This window comes from Macaca thibetana, chromosome 2 (assembly GCF_024542745.1).
Source record: "Macaca thibetana thibetana isolate TM-01 chromosome 2, ASM2454274v1, whole genome shotgun sequence".
Taxonomy (NCBI): Eukaryota; Metazoa; Chordata; class Mammalia; order Primates; family Cercopithecidae; genus Macaca; species Macaca thibetana.
The window spans coordinates 125,694,843-125,711,263 of NC_065579.1; the positions used below are offsets into that span (position 1 = coordinate 125,694,843).

Consider the following 16,421-nt stretch of genomic DNA (forward strand, 5'->3'; position numbering starts at 1 on the left):
TCTCTCTTTTTTTTTTTTTTTTTTTTTTTTGAGACAGGGTCTTACTATGTCACCCAGGCTGGAGTGCAGTAGCACGATCACAGCTCACTGCAGCCTCAACCTCCTTGGGCTCAAGTGAGCCTCCTACCTCAGCCTCCCAAATATCTGGGACTACAGGGACACACCACCACTCCCAGCTAATTTTTCTACTTTTTTTTTGTAGAGACAGGGTCCCTCTATGTTGCCCAGGCTGGTCTCAAACTCCTGGGCTCAAGCAATCCACCCACCTCAGTTTCCCAAAGTGCGGGGATTATAAGCATGAGCTATCATGCCCAGCCCTCTTTTGTTTTTAACCACAAAGAACTCCTTTTAGTAAATTCTAAGCACTCCTACCAACTTAGATGCTAAGTTTCAGAAGATTCTACCAACATTTATTTGCTAAGTATTAATTCATAGGAAACATCTACCAAATTGCCAGTCAGAGCTCACAGACTAAAATGTTTATGACCAAAAGCCAAGGAAACTGACATTTGATTAACCTAAAAGTCTTATGCAAATAACTGAATTAACATTAGCCTTTAAAAATATGAAAACAGGCCCAGCTCACACCTGTAAATGCAATAATACTTCAGGAGGCCTAGGCAGGCGAGTCGCTTGAGTTCAAGGCTTCAAGACCAGCCTGAGCAACACGGCGAGACCTCGTCTCTACAAAAAATCCAAAATATTTTGGCTGGGCATGGTGGTGCATGCCTATAGTCCCAGCTACTTGGGAAGCTGAGGTGGGAGAATTGCTTGAGCCCAGGAGGTGGAGGCAGCATTGAGCCATGATGGCGCCCCTGCACTCCCAACACAGGCGACAGAGACCTGTCTCCAAAAGAAGGAAAAATGAGGGGGAAGAAAAAACAGATCAATGAAATAACCATTTAAGGCTGTGTCCCTAACATCTTTTTCTCTAAACCACTTCCAAACGGGACCAACTGACAAATGGGAAGTCATGGGATTTTGCAGAAGTTGATTCCACCCCAGCTCCAGTGGCGGAAACACATAGCCTAAAACATGCCAGCTAATATATTCCATCTCCCTGGCCACAGGGAGGGTGGTATGTGGCAGAAACAAGTCCAACTAGAGTTTCAATAACTTTTCTGAAAATCTTAAGAAAATATTCCCTTTCCCACTCTCCTGCTTCACATGTTCAAGGAAATCTACAGCTTGACAGTTGCTAGGAATCATCTTAAGACTGCAAATAGGGCCACCCTGAAGATAAGCCAACACGAGGAAAAGCAGAGCAGAGGGAGAGATGGATCAAGTGTCTCCTGCAGCCTACCTACTAAGGACTTGCCAGTTACACTCTTTAAGCCTGCCTTTACTGGACTTTCTGTTGAGTACAACCAAACTCATCCTAACTTAAATACTGAAAAACACCAGGACAACATCTTCTAATCCTTTGATGGCATCTCCTGGGATTTGGGGATCCCAGGCCTTGGAAGCCACTGCTCTGATGAGAAATACATCTTATACATTTAGGTGTGGGTATGAGAACTTGAAAAATACCAATAAGGGTGCACTTCAAGCTTAGATGATGTTTTTCAGAGTTTTTGTAACCCCAAGTCAGGAACATCACTGTGAAAGCTGTGAAAGATAACACCATCAGGAAACTGCCTGATGTTCCTCATCTAATTATGAGATACCCATGCTGGCTGACATTATTATGGTAAACTGACATGAGACGATGGGCCAGCTCCAGGTGGTCCTTGAACAGCAAATACTTTCTGCTAGCTCTGCATCAAACAGCACCACTTTACCCTTTCATTGGCATCCTTAATTTCTAGGGGAATGGGAAGAATTCATTATCAGAGAAGACTCGATTAAAGAATGGGATATAAAGTGTTAAACGTTACACAGAAGACTGGATAACCAATGATACAAATAAAATGCTGTGAGGCTGGTATTTTGGTTTTTGGCCTAGTATTTAGGGCAGACATTGTTGGTCTAGTATCAGAAAATAAGTATCAATGAGAAAATGTTAGTATTTAGGGCATGCACTTAGAATCAATCTATTTGATTAAAGGGAAATAAATGAAAAGAATAGAGAGTGGTAGGTCCAGTCAAAATAGGTAAAACCCTAGTATGTCTTTTTCCATGCAGAGTAGCTTCAGTTTTTGCTACACTTATGGGAGAGAGAGTGGAGGGAGAAAAGGCAGGGGTGTCTGTGCACGTGTACTTAACTGAAAAGATCATCATTTTACTAGTCAGCTCATCCTTGACACATCGCTTGAAACATGGAAGACGAGGCCCCCCTTGAACCTGGTTTGGAAGGAAATGGTGAGACAGAAAGAGAAAACTAAATTGCTGTTTTTAAGAAACATGAGTTGGTAACAGAAACCAGAAGAATGAGAGGTGAAAAGACAGATAAAAGAGGGTAGGTCAGGCAATTTGGAGGTCATGATGTATAGAGAAAGCGCTTCAGGGATAACTACGTATGTGCAAACATACAAGGCTGGCCGGGCACAGTGGCTCACGCCTGTAATCCCAGCACTTTAGGAGGCTGAGATGGGCGGATCACCTGAGGCAGGCGTCCCAGACCAGCCTGGCCAACATGGTGTAAGCCTGTCTCTATTAAAACTACAAAAAAATTAGCCAGGCATGGTGGTGTAAGCCTGTAGTCCCAGCTATGTGGCAGGCTGAGGTAGGAGAATAACTTGAACCACCAGAGGTAGAGGTTGCAGTGAGCTGAGATCGCCCACTGCAATCTGGGCAACAGAGTGGGACTCCGTCTCAGAAAGAAAAAAAAAAAAAAAACCAGGCTGTTAAACACCCTTCCAAATTTCTCTGATGCAAACTTCCTCCAATTCCCTAAACTTCCATGGTCTGTGTGAGCTGTGCAGAAGGAAATTGTGGAAAGAAGCTAATTTCTAACTCTGAGAGGAGAGAGAAAGTCAATTGAAAGAAGGAATATCAAGAGTTCTCTAACAAAAATCAACCATGAAAACAAAGCCTCCAGAAATGCTTGTTGGAATTCCCACAGGGTATAAGACAAAAGTTCAAGCCAATTTTATTAGAATCTCAAAAGTCAAAGTGACCTCAGTTGATAAATGACTTAAAGCATTATGACAAAGCTCTCAGTAATGTGGCCAATAGGAGACTCTCAGAAGAAACATGAACGATATTCTGAGTTGTCACTGGTATGAGGACCTGCAGCATTTTATCACATACATTTTCCTAAAACAATGATCACCAACTGTAAAGGGTTCAGGTGAATTTCACGTCACTGGCAGTCTGAGTGATGGAGTGGGTGGCACTAAAGCTTTTTCATTTTAAAGTGTTCCAAATAACTCTAACCACTTAGGAAATGGCCATGTAAGGAATTAAGAAGTAGAAGCTTAAGGCTACTAGCATGGGAAGGCAATTTTTGTCAGGGTGACACATTTTCTAAACCTTAAAAGGAAATCACTTAGTGGTATCTTGAAAGAAAAAGAAACAGGGACTCTCTCAGCTCTTCAGTCAACAACACAAAACAGACTTGAGCAATAATACAGCATTTCTTTGGCTGTAGGAAAAACAAAAACAGAACACAACACAACATCAGTGACCCTGAAGTGTGTGCTGTTAACCTTCTCAGTAATTAAGAAGGGGCACGGGAAAGGGAAGTAAAAAAAAAAAAAAATATATATATATATATATATATAAACTGCAATCCTTCATTGGCAAAAGCAATGCTTCTCATATGCATTTCAGCAGATGAATGGATTTGCAAAGGAGAGACATACCAACCCAAATGAAAAGTTAACACATTTACTGACCACACTTTCAGCCCTTATTTCACAATATAATGGTAATCTTGCTGAATTCTTTAAAACTGTATTATAAATCACCTAACATTTACTAGAGCATTTAAAGTTGCCAGGCTTCTGTGGAGGAATGCATTTTGAGGGGTATAAAATTCTGCCTGTTGGCCTGAACCACACATACACACAAAGTAAACCCCATCTTCCCTCTACTGCTCTCAAACTGCAGCAGCATGGAGCAGAACCTGCCCCAATCAGTTGCTCTCAGGAGAGACTGACGCCTACCCTACCCTTTCTCTCCCCACTTGCTGAGGTGGGAAAGGCTCCCAAGAATACATATGTGAGCATAAGAGAACAGCGCATGCTCATGAATAAGATACATATACAAACACACACAGTAATACATATGAATGTATATAGGAATACATATATAAATATGTACATGAATATGTATACAAACATGAATATGTATAGGTATGTGTCTGAAGCATGGCCTACAAATCTGTCATCTCCAATGTGCAGAAAGATTTTTCTTTATCTCCTAAGACAGATTTATATCGTGGTCTCCTTCTCCAGCCACTGTCTTTTCCCCGCACCTCTCTAAATGTACCAGTCTCGCTCTTTCTACTGGCTTCTGTGGCTTCAGATCCACATCTCCAGCTCTGTCTTCCTAACCTCTAGTTCAATGGGTATTTCATCACCTTCCAAAAGACTCTGCCTGCACCTCAAGCCACATCCAAACCTCAGCTCATCCCTTCCGAGCCTGTCCTCTCTCCTCTTCCGTTAGCAAGGGCTAAGAATACCAACCCCATTCTCCCAATCATCTGTCTTTCACACCAAGTCCCGCCCAAAATGTTAAGGATTTGGGGACCTCTCCATCACCGCCTTTCCAATCTCATCAAACACTCAACTGCAGAGTGTAGTTGCTGCTCTTCACAACATCAAATTTCCTTCTATCTGGGCTCCTCACTTTATTGCTTTAAAATATGACAGATGAATTATCCCAGAGCACAGTTCTGACCAGTGACTCTTCTGCTCAAAAATCCCTGGTTGTGCCCACTGGCAATAGTCAGTCCTCAAAAGGCTGATTCTTAAGCCGCAGAGTCTAATATGAAATCTTGGCTCCATCTGACCATTGTGTGCCCAGGGTAACATCACACGACTTTTCCAAGACTCAGTCTTCTCATCTCTATTAACTACGGATAATAATAGAATCACTGGCCTGTGCGCTGGCTCATGCCTGCAATCCCATTACTTTGGGAGGCCGAGGCAGGCGGATCACGACATCAAGAGATCAAGACCATCCTGACCAATATGGTGAAACCCCGTCTCTACTAAAAATATAAACAAATTAGCTGGGCATGGTGGGTGTGTGCCTGTAGTCCCAGCTACTCAGGAGGCTAAGGCAAGAGAATCGCTTGCACCCAGGAGGTGGAAGTGGCAGTGAGCCAAGATGGCGCCACTGAACTCCAGCCTGGTGACAAAGTGAGATTCCATCTCAAAAAAAAAAAAAAAAAAAGAATCACCTTCCTTGGAAGCGTATTAGCAGTAAAATAATACAAAGAATTTTCAACCACTAAGCTTGATGCCTTGCCCACAGCAAATGTTATCTGCCATTAGTATTTAATATTAATATTAATTAATGTTAATGAATTCTTTACTTTTTAACCCTGAATTTGAGGTTCTCCATGATCTTACATCAGCTACCTTTCCAACGTATTAATATTTTCTCTTTTTTCCTCTATGAGCTCTATGAGCTCTGTGTACCAACCAAAGGAATTGTGTGTTGTTCTGAGTACCGAGATTTTGAGACTTTGTTGCTTATTCACCAAACTGCCATGAACCAGAAATCCCCAACCCAAATCTCTAACATTTATATTTTCAGCAAGCTCTAGCTTAAATTCTTCATGAGGGTAACAAAATGTTTTATTTCTTTTGACACTTTATTCCTAAGGACAGAATTTAAGTATGAATTTTTGTTTTTTCAAAGTTGCCTACGTAAACATCAGAATAGGGCAGGAGGTACCAGAATCAAATGCTGGTCTCATGCACACAATGGGGCAGAGTGCATCTCTCAGAACACCAAAGTCTAAAACTGGGTTAATAACTTTATCACCTTGAAGTCTTCCACCATTAGTTAGTAAACATATCACCTTTTCTTGGTTAACTCATATTGTATTGCTATAATTGGAATAATTAATGATTTTATAGCTAAGACATCTAACATTGTATTTTTCCTTTTCTCATTATAGTAAGGATTTTAGATGTTTTAATGAGCCATCATAACAAGTTTTAGCTATCAGTGAAACCACTTCATACCTAAATGACTTAATATGGTCTGTAATCTGTCTCTTTGAATTCGTATCTTTTCCATAAAAATGTATCTTCTTGCTGTGCAGTATCAACGAATGTATAACAATTCTTAAAAGCGATATATGCATGTGTGATGATTGCACATTATAAACTCAATAACCACACCCATGTGTCATCTTCAAATGGTATTTATTAAGGAAGGACCCATGTGTTCATGTGGCATGACAGAAACAAAGTCGTTCTTCAATCCAGCTCCTATTTATTTCAATGTCTAATGCTCTTAAGAGAATGGGTGGTTCTCTGTTGTTGAAAAAAAGTTTGTAACTGTCAAAACAAGAAACTGACTTGGTTACAGTCAGAGGCTTGTGATGCCAATACCAAACCAATACCAGAACATATAATAAAAAGAAAAGTTCTGTCAATGTTTCCCGAAAGTCTGTTTCTATGCATTACCCATATATCCAGCCAATTCAAAAGGGATGAAAAGTAAAAATTCTCTGCTGTAATACAGCCAATGCAGCCAGTGGATTTCCTTTTCTAACTTTATTTTTTTTAATGTCCTGTAGACTCATCGTAAATCATTTCCAATCTAATTCTCTGGCTTCCCAATTTTAACTGTCGGCCTTATTTAAAGAATGGCCTCTATATTTAACAGATTCCATATCCATTCTGAGAGCTAGTAAGCTAAAAAAGATGTTCTAAATGCATCATTCAACTGCGTGACTTTTTAAGCAGCTTAAATGTTAAACGGCCCAATTGTCTTACCTAGCAGTGATTTGAAAACTATATAGATGGCTTTCTACTAATGAAGAAAATTATAGTTTAGCGCACATTCCGAAGCTCGCCCTTCTAAATTTCAGGTGAAACGTTTTTTATAGCCATGTATTCTCTAAATACACCCGAACATGCATTACTTCATCAACAACAGAAAACATAAGAATTCAAAATTAACATAAGTACAAATTTTCCTTTTATCTGAAGATACACATTGTAACACCGGTTATTATTATTTCTTTTAACCTGTTGACTATTAGGGCTTTTATTAAAATGAAAACTTAAATGAAGTTTCCTAAAGCACAAGGTAACACTTAGTTGCTTTCAAGGGTGCTCAAGGGAGAAAAAGGGAAGAAGAAAAAAATGTAGTGACAGTTACAACAAATTAACAACATATAATAAAAATGCCATAAACATGCGGCATACATAATAAATCTAATCAAGTCTACAAGGCGGGCAGATAAAAATGATTAACTGCCACTATCCTTGAAAAGAAAAGAAGAATTTTGTCCCTAGCTATTCATCACAGCTAATGTTCTGACCCTAAATCTAACGTGTAGAGCGAATGGTCTTTACAGTAACACACTGTACCAACTAGAATGGCCTTTTCACTTCCTATTTTATTTTCTGAGAAATCAAGATAACAAAGATGTCAGAGCTACTTTTTAACTAAAGGTGTGGCTTTGGGGGGATGTTAGTAAAGGTTCTCAGAATCTTTATCTCTATTATTAGAAATTTTTAAATAACCAAAAAAAAAATTAAGTATTTGTGTATTGATAGGACAAAAATATTACCTATCTTGAGGCAACATTCCATCACTTTTTATTGGCTGACTGCATTCATTTCCTGATTCCGACATGGTGCAAATTCAGTGAGGCCTCCAATCAATTCGGACTCCACAGGCTAAATCTGTAAGGGGCGGGTTATAAATTTCACCCAAAGGAAATGTAGGAAAACTGAGGCTTTCCTACAAGGGAGGTTCTGTGGCTCACAAAGGCCTGCATCACTTTCATGAGCACCACATGGGTTCCTCTTGGCATAGGATCATCTTGACAGGTAGCAGGTTTATGACTGCTTTGCTTTTATAAGTGCTGTGGCAATAAGGGTTACCTGAAGTGAGGATGAACACAATGACAGGTACAAAACAAATATAATAAAATAAGTTAAATAAGGTGGAAGAGAACTGAAGTGGTTCAAATGAGCAAACTCCTACTTGCTCCTCAAAGAAAAAACAAAGAGCTTTCAGAAACATCTCCTCTGAGAGATGCAAGAGAATGTGAGTAAATTACAACAATTAAAAACCATTAAAGGTAGAATAATTGAGAATACCTGTTTAGGTAACAATGACTTTCTTGAATGCCTCATAACAGAGGGTCTATTTTTAATCATTCTTTTTGCAAAAACTTGCATAATTTAACAATAATTGTGGATTTTTAATTTTTATACATCCACAAGAACATGAAGTGAAAACCATAAATTATACTGACTCCAGCTGTTAAATGTTGGCATTTTGTCTTTAAAAAAAAAAAGTTCAAAAATCTGTTTCCTTAAACCAAGGAAATGTGGGAAAAGGCCATCCTGCCAGTGGAAACCTTCAGCAGCAGAAAGCTCGGGCTGCGGTTTCTTGCCGAGGCAGCAAACTCCACTGAAAGAGAAGTCGCTGCCAACTCAAATACTGTTTGCTTTCACACCCAAGAACAAACTGTGTGCATGGCGAAGGCATCGAAGGGCTCGGAGCAGCTGGAGCGGACTGCAGAAAGGTAACAGTAGTGTCAGAGCTACTGTAAACTGGTTCTCGCTTTTCTATCAGCAAGTTAGCATCCAGGAAAACAACGCGATGCCTTCACCTTGCATCCCAGCAGCCCTGAGTCAGGACCTACTGTAACTCAAAACCTCCTCTTTCCAAGTCAACAAGCCAAGGGACTTTTCAGAAAAAGAAAAAAGAAAAAACGACCCAGACAAAAGAAACACATACTTCAACAGTGGGATTCTAAGGGCCAAGAGGTTCAGGCTTGAAATGGAGTCACGAGGAATTTCCATATCTCAGTGCAACATGCAACCCACCTTCTCTGTAAGCAGGAAATGCAAAGGAAGTGTTCACTGCAACTTTGTAAACCAAAGGCAGAAAGCTCTGCCAAAGCAAATATCCTCACTGCAAGGCTTCTGCTTAAAAGGTCCTGCAAGTTACAGTTGTGCTTCATGGATGGGCGTCAGTAAGGATGTGTGTGGGGGGGGGGGGGGGGGGGGGGGGGGGGGGGGGGCGGGCGCAGTCAAGAATTCTATAGGAAGAGAAAAACAATCCAAATCTCCAAAAAGCGAAAGGCTTATTCCGTGATGACATTCTGTTCCAGTTTCAAGTAAACAAAGGCCAACTTCTTGTAGACATGGCACCATTGAAGGCCCAAGTCAAAAAAGGTTAAATAAGAAAGATTTTAAAATTTCCTTTGTGCATGCTGCTTTGAAATAAATAGTTCAAATTCTTCTGCAGTGCTGTGTAGGCAGGAAGGGAACAGGCCCCCATCTGAGACAAGCCTCACGTTATCAAAACCTGCCTCCCCATGCCTGGCCTGTTGCAAATCCAGAATCAAACACTGTTAATTATTTGCAGAAAAAATAATTTTTAAAGTAAAAACTCAAATTGTTTCTTCAAAAACTCCTACTCCATCTAAGTTCCCCCTCCCGCTGAACATCATTACTTCAAAGAGCTCGCAAAAATGTCATGGCCTCCAAACACGTATACGAAGGAAATGGTGAATGAATGGAAGATCTAAGTATTCTCCACTTGTAATAATAACATTTACCTAAAGCAAAAATATCACAGATTTCCAATTCCAGATTGGACCTTGTCAGGTTTCAAAATTAAGAGTCAACTTTATTGACTTCCTCCACTTTAAATTTAGAAACCTTTTTCTTACTGTCTTAACCACCCATGCCTACTTGCCCCCACTACAAAAAGTTTCATGGTTTAGACACAGGTTGAAAAATCTGCCTAACTATTTTAAATAAACAAAGACTGCCTTTCCTTCCAAATAAAAAGGAGTTTAAGAATTTGCCTCTCTGTTCCCCCAAGACACAATCATATAGCCAATTCGCCCACCTCCACCATGATTGATGTGATGTCTTTCCTTTCTTTCATCATTCCCTACCTTGTCTGGTCGCTGGTGAAAACCAGGAAGCCACAGACACACACTTTGGTCTTTTGCTTGTGCGGGCCTCAATTCTCCAATGCCAGGTTGCTGCCAATGTCCTTGCAGCCAATGGTAAACAGGCCACAAGGTTCAAGTTAACTGCAGAGCGTTACTACACTGAACATCTGGTCATGAATGAACGGATTGCCCACTAACTCTCAGCATTGGGCAGCTGATGAAAAATTCAACATTTTCCTTGTTGGCACAGTTGTTTTGGAGAATTCTCTAGAGCTTCCTGAATTATATTAAGAAAATTTCACTGCAGCAATCTATATCTGTGAGAACAGCTGGTGTTGAAAGGGATCTGCTGCTCTCTCTCTGTGCTGGGGGACTTCATGTTGGATCAGGACACTTTTACTACATTTGTCCTTGAAAACTTAGCCTTCGTTCAGGGGTGCAGGGTAAAGCAGGAAAGACAGCTCACGGATGCTGGATTCCACACAGACGAACATCTTAATTCAGAGTGAAAAATCTATTACTCAGTTAAGAAGGTATTAAGATCAAAACAGTTCATTAGAAATAGACCTGTCTCTGAATTTTCTTTAGCAAATGTATCTAATCAAAATTATTGTTGGGTTATGAAATCAGATTGGTCCTATCAGCATGGCACATTTCCTGAAGATTTTCAGTAGAAAATAATAGTCCTTTATAAAACTCAACTAGATGCAATGTGTCCAAACATTACTTTTTCACCACATAACTGATTTTAAACGCAGCAAAGTGTTTTATTAAACCTAAGGGTGACACAATTAGAGCAAACCCGATGTAATATGTTATATTATACTTAGCACTGGAAGAGGTCACAGTGACAGAGGTGTCTGAGGCTTAAGAAAAGAAATTCTCTAAAAATATAACGGTCGCGTTTAAAGGAATTAACTTGTTAATGGATATACGTGATATATTATTATTCTTTTTGTTTAAAAAAAAGGAAGTGGTAAACTTAAGTCAAGCTAAATTTAGGCTATTATCTATGCAGCATAAATTTCACTTCTGTGTATAAATGCTAACTTGCATATTTCTCCATGGTAACTAAACTATGATTAAAACAACAGTGAAACCAGCCTTTAAAGCCACCTGTTTAACTAGGAACAACCTAATTTACAAAAATACTTAAACTTTGGAAATTTCATGGGCATCTATACCGTGCTTTTCCCAGGAGAAAGCTCACTTTTCCATGAACATATAATTGCAATGCATTTGGCCGAGGTCGCAATCATTCTTTTTTTAACTAGTGTAATTTTGTTCACGTATTGTTCATGCTAACATAAGTGGTATTTAAGATTATAAAGAATAAGACTCTAATAACGCTTTCCAAGAAGGAAGTTATTTTACCGTTTGGAAGGGATTAATTTACCTAGAAAGTATCTTCACATTTTACAAAAAGAACAAATGAAAAAAGTGAGAAAATTCCAAACTGAAATGACTCTTTGAGATGGCAAGTCACATTCAAACTAATTTTTTTATTAAGATAGCCTGGTAATTTACTAATGAAGAAGTGGGCTATTTTATTGGTGAAATTAAAGAAATAATTATAATATGCCCAAGAATAGTAAAAATGTAGGTATAAGCAGTATTTTCTTATTTAATTATAAAACATAAAAGTAGATTTGAATGTGAATCATTTTGAAACCTTAGAACTGGGTTTACAATTTAAATACTGAAAACCCCATGAAGTTGAAGCATAATCATAATAGGTCAGGTTTGGTGTGAAAATCATGACTCATATTCATGACACATATTCAGAAATGCCTCATACTAAAACTTTATTATAATCAAAAATTGATCCTCAGTTTTTTTTTTTTTTTTTTGGTCTCCTGGTCTTTACATGATGTAATGTCTAAGACCACATTTCACACTGTTAAGTAATGATGACTATAGAAGACTCATAATAAAAAAAAAACTCATAAAATGTCACAATTTATAATTTTATGTATACTTGCCTCTCTAATATCACGTACATTTGCGCAATGGATGCTAATTAGATAACAATGGTATTACTATAATGTCTATAAAACCTGCCTTTAAAACCAAATTCTGTTAAAAATAGTCTTTTCAAGCTGACATAGCCCATTTCCAGGGTCATATTTAAAATAATTAGCACCATTGCTAGTAAATGTTCTAATAAAACTTGAAAATGATTTCTAAGCAAAATGCAAAATTCTCTAAAACTTAACAGGAAAGTCTTCCAGTAATCTGAGATAATCTTTTGAAGGGATGTCTATGAAATCAAAGAAGTTTTAACATTTTAAAGTTCAGATTCTCTAGGACCACTTACATGGCTCCTGAAAACTACTCTTGGAGAACCTGACCTGTGGACTCTCTTATCCCATCTGATTCTTTTTCATTTTTTAAATTTTTTTGTAGAGATGGGATCTCGCTGTGTTGCCCAGGCAATGGTGCTAATTATTTTAAATATGACCCTGGAAATGGGCTATGTCAGCTTGAAAAGACTATTTTTAACAGAATTTGGTTTTAAAGGCAGGTTTTATAGACATTATAGTAATACCACTGTTACTAATTAGCATCCATTGCATAAATGTACGTGATATTAGAAAGCCAAGTATACATAAAATTATAAATTATGACATTTTATGAGTTTTTTTTTATTATTATTATGAGTCTTCTATAGTCATCATTACTTAACAGTGTGAAATGTGGTCTTACACATTACATCATGTAAAGACCAGGTCTTGAACTCCTGGGCTCAAGTGATCATGCAGCCTCAGCCTCCCAAGGTGATGGGGTTACAGGCATGAGCCACTGCACCCAGCCCCATATACTTCTTTGACACATACAAATGTCCGCGGAGCAGAGCAAGAGTTTCTGAGAAGCAGATGGAAACAAACGCCTACACACCTGCATCAACAATGTCCACTAAAGAGCCCCAATTTCCAGGAGAGTCACTAGCTCCCCAAGAGCAGAATGTAAATTGTTCATATGCACCAGCCCAACTCCAAGGCAATCCAGCAGTTATTTTTAGAAGTCCAGGATTTTTGTTTTCTCAGAACAATGATGAGTCTTCTTGAGAGACAGGTTTTTAAAACCAACAGTCAACTCTCCTTTTTAAGCCTTCCCATATTTCAAGTCGAGTTCAGCTATGGGACAAAAAATCTAGAAGAAAGAATTCCATAGGCAGTGGTCATTTGTTCTTTAATACATCCCAGACCTTAGAAGAAAAGGTCAAACAGGTTATCCGTGAGTGTGAAGCAATGCCTAGGAACCAATGAGGGAAGCAGGTAACTATACCCACCATGAATTTGTCTGCTAGGTTTCTCCCAATATGATATAAAGCCTCTTCAATGGATCAAAGATACATTTTTATAATTTTAAAAATAGACATTTTGATAGATAAGGTGATCAAATTGAAGGATCATCAATAATAGCAACTTTGTATTTTGTATATGACTTTGCATTTGTCAGGTAGCTGCCATTTCATCATTATACCAACCCTTGTGTCAAAGGTACTGTCAGTCTCACAGATGGATGACTGTGGAAAAACTAAATGGCTTGTCCCAAAACTGCTGGGATTTGTTTGGGGACTCCAATTCCAGTGCTCCTTTCACTATTATGGCTCTTAACTAAAGAACTGAACTGGAGGCTGGGCGCGGTGGCTCACGCCTGTAATCCCAGCACTTCTGGAGGCCAAGGCAGGCGGATCACCTGAGGTCAGGATTTCGAGACCAGGCTGACCAACACGGAGAAACCCCGTCTCTACAAAAAATACAGAATTAACCAGGTGTGGTGGCGCATGCCTGTAATCCCAGCTACTTGGGAGGCTGAGGCAGGAGAATTGCTTGAACCCAGGAGGTGGAGGTTGCGGTGAGCCAAGATCACGCAATTGCACTCCAGTCTGGGCAACAAGAGTGAAACTCCGTCACCAAAAAAAAAAAAAAAAAATTGAACTAGATAATCCAGACAAAACCATCTACTTCCCCCTAGTTAATATCTGGAGACTGTTTCACTGATTCTATTATTTGGCTCGTGGCTGAACAGATTCCTAGTTCCCTTTTAGCATTAAAATAATAGGTAGAAAAACAAAGCTCGGTATCTTATGACCCTGGTTTCCCAAGTCTGTAAGATCAGGCCCCAACTAATTCTGCTGCCTTGAGTCTTTCTGCTCTCCATCTTGTACGCCTTTTTTCCGTTCCTCAAACCCACCCAGTTCGTGATATCCCAGGGTCTGAACACTAGTTGTTCCCTACGTCTGGAGTGCTTTTCTTCCAAGCTGCTCCTGGCTGCCTCCCTCTTGCCATTCAGACCTCAGCTCTAAAGTCACCTCCTCTAAGAAGCCTTACCTGGCTACCTCATCTACACTGGCCCAGGGGTACTCCTTATTCCATCATTCTGTTTTATTTCTCTGCACAGCACTTTCCTCTGATACTGTTCTTTGTTGTTTGTTTAGTATCTGTACCCTACTAGAATACCGGCAACACAACAGCAAGGTTCTTGGCAGTCTTGTTAACAGTTATACTCCCAGTACTTACAACACTGCCTGGCACACAAAAAGTCTTCAATAAGTAATTGCTAAATGAATGAATGAATCATATCCCACATCGTATCAGTCTCCAATAATGTATCCTCCCTCTTCGTAATGTAGAGCCCTTTGATATGGTCAATGTTGTGCAAATTTCCTGTAATGAATGGGGGAGGTTGGTTATGAATGACTTAGCTATATTAAAATGTATTATAAATGCTCTGCAGGTAAAAAAGACTGGTTTCTTTAATGATGTATCGAGTAAGAGGCATCTTTGCACCCACTGGGAAACATAGATGGGTTACAAAAATGCAGAGTTTAGTTACACAAATCCTTTCTATATTAATCAACCATCTAACATAAAAGAGAAGGCTTAAAGAAGAGCAGCTAGGGCCTCATTCAGGAGAAGGGATAGGGCAAAGCTGAGTCAAGTCTTAGAGTGCAGTCTATCTTGAACTCTGCCACCAGACTACACAGAACCTTGAGTGCTGGAACAGTAGAGCATCAAAGCAGGGGCAAGAATCCTGAAACTTTTGGAGCTGTCACAAAGAGCACGAAGCTCAGTAAGTGTCAGGTGCAACCAGGAATATGGTGCCCGATGATTGCAACCATACCTAGCAGAAATGGATTGCTCAGCTCTAACACATGCCCCTGGGATGTTAGTTCAATCAACTCAAGTCTAGGAAGCAGACACAGTATTATCATCTCCATTTGGTAAATGAGGAAACTGGGCTTGGAAAGTTTAAGTAACTGACCCAGTTGCAGAGCCAGGATTTGACCCAGGAAGTCTGAGTCAAAGCCAAGCTCTTCACCCACAGGCTTGTGTCCTGTGAGGACAAGCTTCCTACCAAGCACTAAATAAAGACTCCTAAAGGAGCCACGGTCAGCTAAGATCAGGCCTAAAGCAACCTACCTGCAAGTAACACAAATTTCAGTGAAGACTAACTACACAATGTATGGGGCCCATGGCACAATGAACAGTTGGGACCCCTTGTCCAAAGATTTAAAAAATGTTTAAGAAGACAGCAACAGCAGAGCCTTAAACCGAGCGTGGGTCCCTTTTAAGTGCCAGGTCTTGTGAGATTAAGCATGTCTCACACCCACGAATACAGCTCTGATTTTAAGTGTTTTATTTCTTCAAAACTTTACTCCCTGTACTTCAACTGCATTCATCTCTGTATAAGGTTCGACGTATGAGTCATAAGGAATATATATATATATATACACACACACATTTAAATGGAACCAACAGAGTCTAGGAGGGAGGGATTAGAAGCACGTGTACCTTTCCCACTTTATATTTTGAATTGTCTAAGCCATCAAGTGGCAGTCCCTGGAATTGCATGGAGAGAGCTTAGGAGGCAAAAACCCATTCAGAAGGAACCAGATCTAACTGGATTCCAAGGTTCTAAACGTTAAGAGGGTTGCAAAAGAGCCATCTACACTGCTCCACAGATTATGTGGACAAGCATTTATAATTTGGGAACGTTTTATCTAGATGGATTTTGCTAGTGTTTTCCAAGTGATATTCTGAATGTAGGTATTGTTGCCTGTGGTTCTTTGGACGGTTCAACAAATACTTTCTGAATGTACATTATGTGCCAGGGAATGTGACAGGCCTTGGGGCCACAGTTTTTGCCTCTGCTGAACTTACAGACTGAACACCGGAAATAAATGTTAAACAAATAATGTTACAAATAGACGTATAATTACAATGTATGGTCAAGTCTACAAGAGCTATCAAGTCTGCAGTACCATGGGAGAAAACAATAGGAGGACCCTGTATTTTCAGCTGAGAGGACAAGGAAGGAAAACCCCATCAAAGCTCTCACTGATTTCACAGAATTAATCTAGAAACCTTCGATGTCTTCAACGTATACTATTTAGAATAATTTCTCCATCTGCACT

At 39.5% G+C, this 16,421-nt stretch overlaps 1 protein-coding gene across 11 annotated transcripts in view; it reads right to left on the reverse strand.

The window, feature by feature from the left end:
* The window catches only part of FOXP1 (forkhead box P1), a 631,073-nt gene that overhangs the window by 427,829 nt on the left and 186,823 nt on the right, over window positions 1–16,421 (reverse strand). Inside the window, exon 1 of one of the 11 annotated variants that reach the window (XM_050781337.1) lies at window positions 7,646–11,518. The exons of the other annotated variants lie outside the window; for them this stretch is intronic. The gene's annotated coding sequence lies outside the window, so the exon portion shown is untranslated. Of the gene's footprint in view, window positions 1–7,645; window positions 11,519–16,421 lie in introns of those variants that run through there. 11 annotated transcript variants of the gene reach the window in all.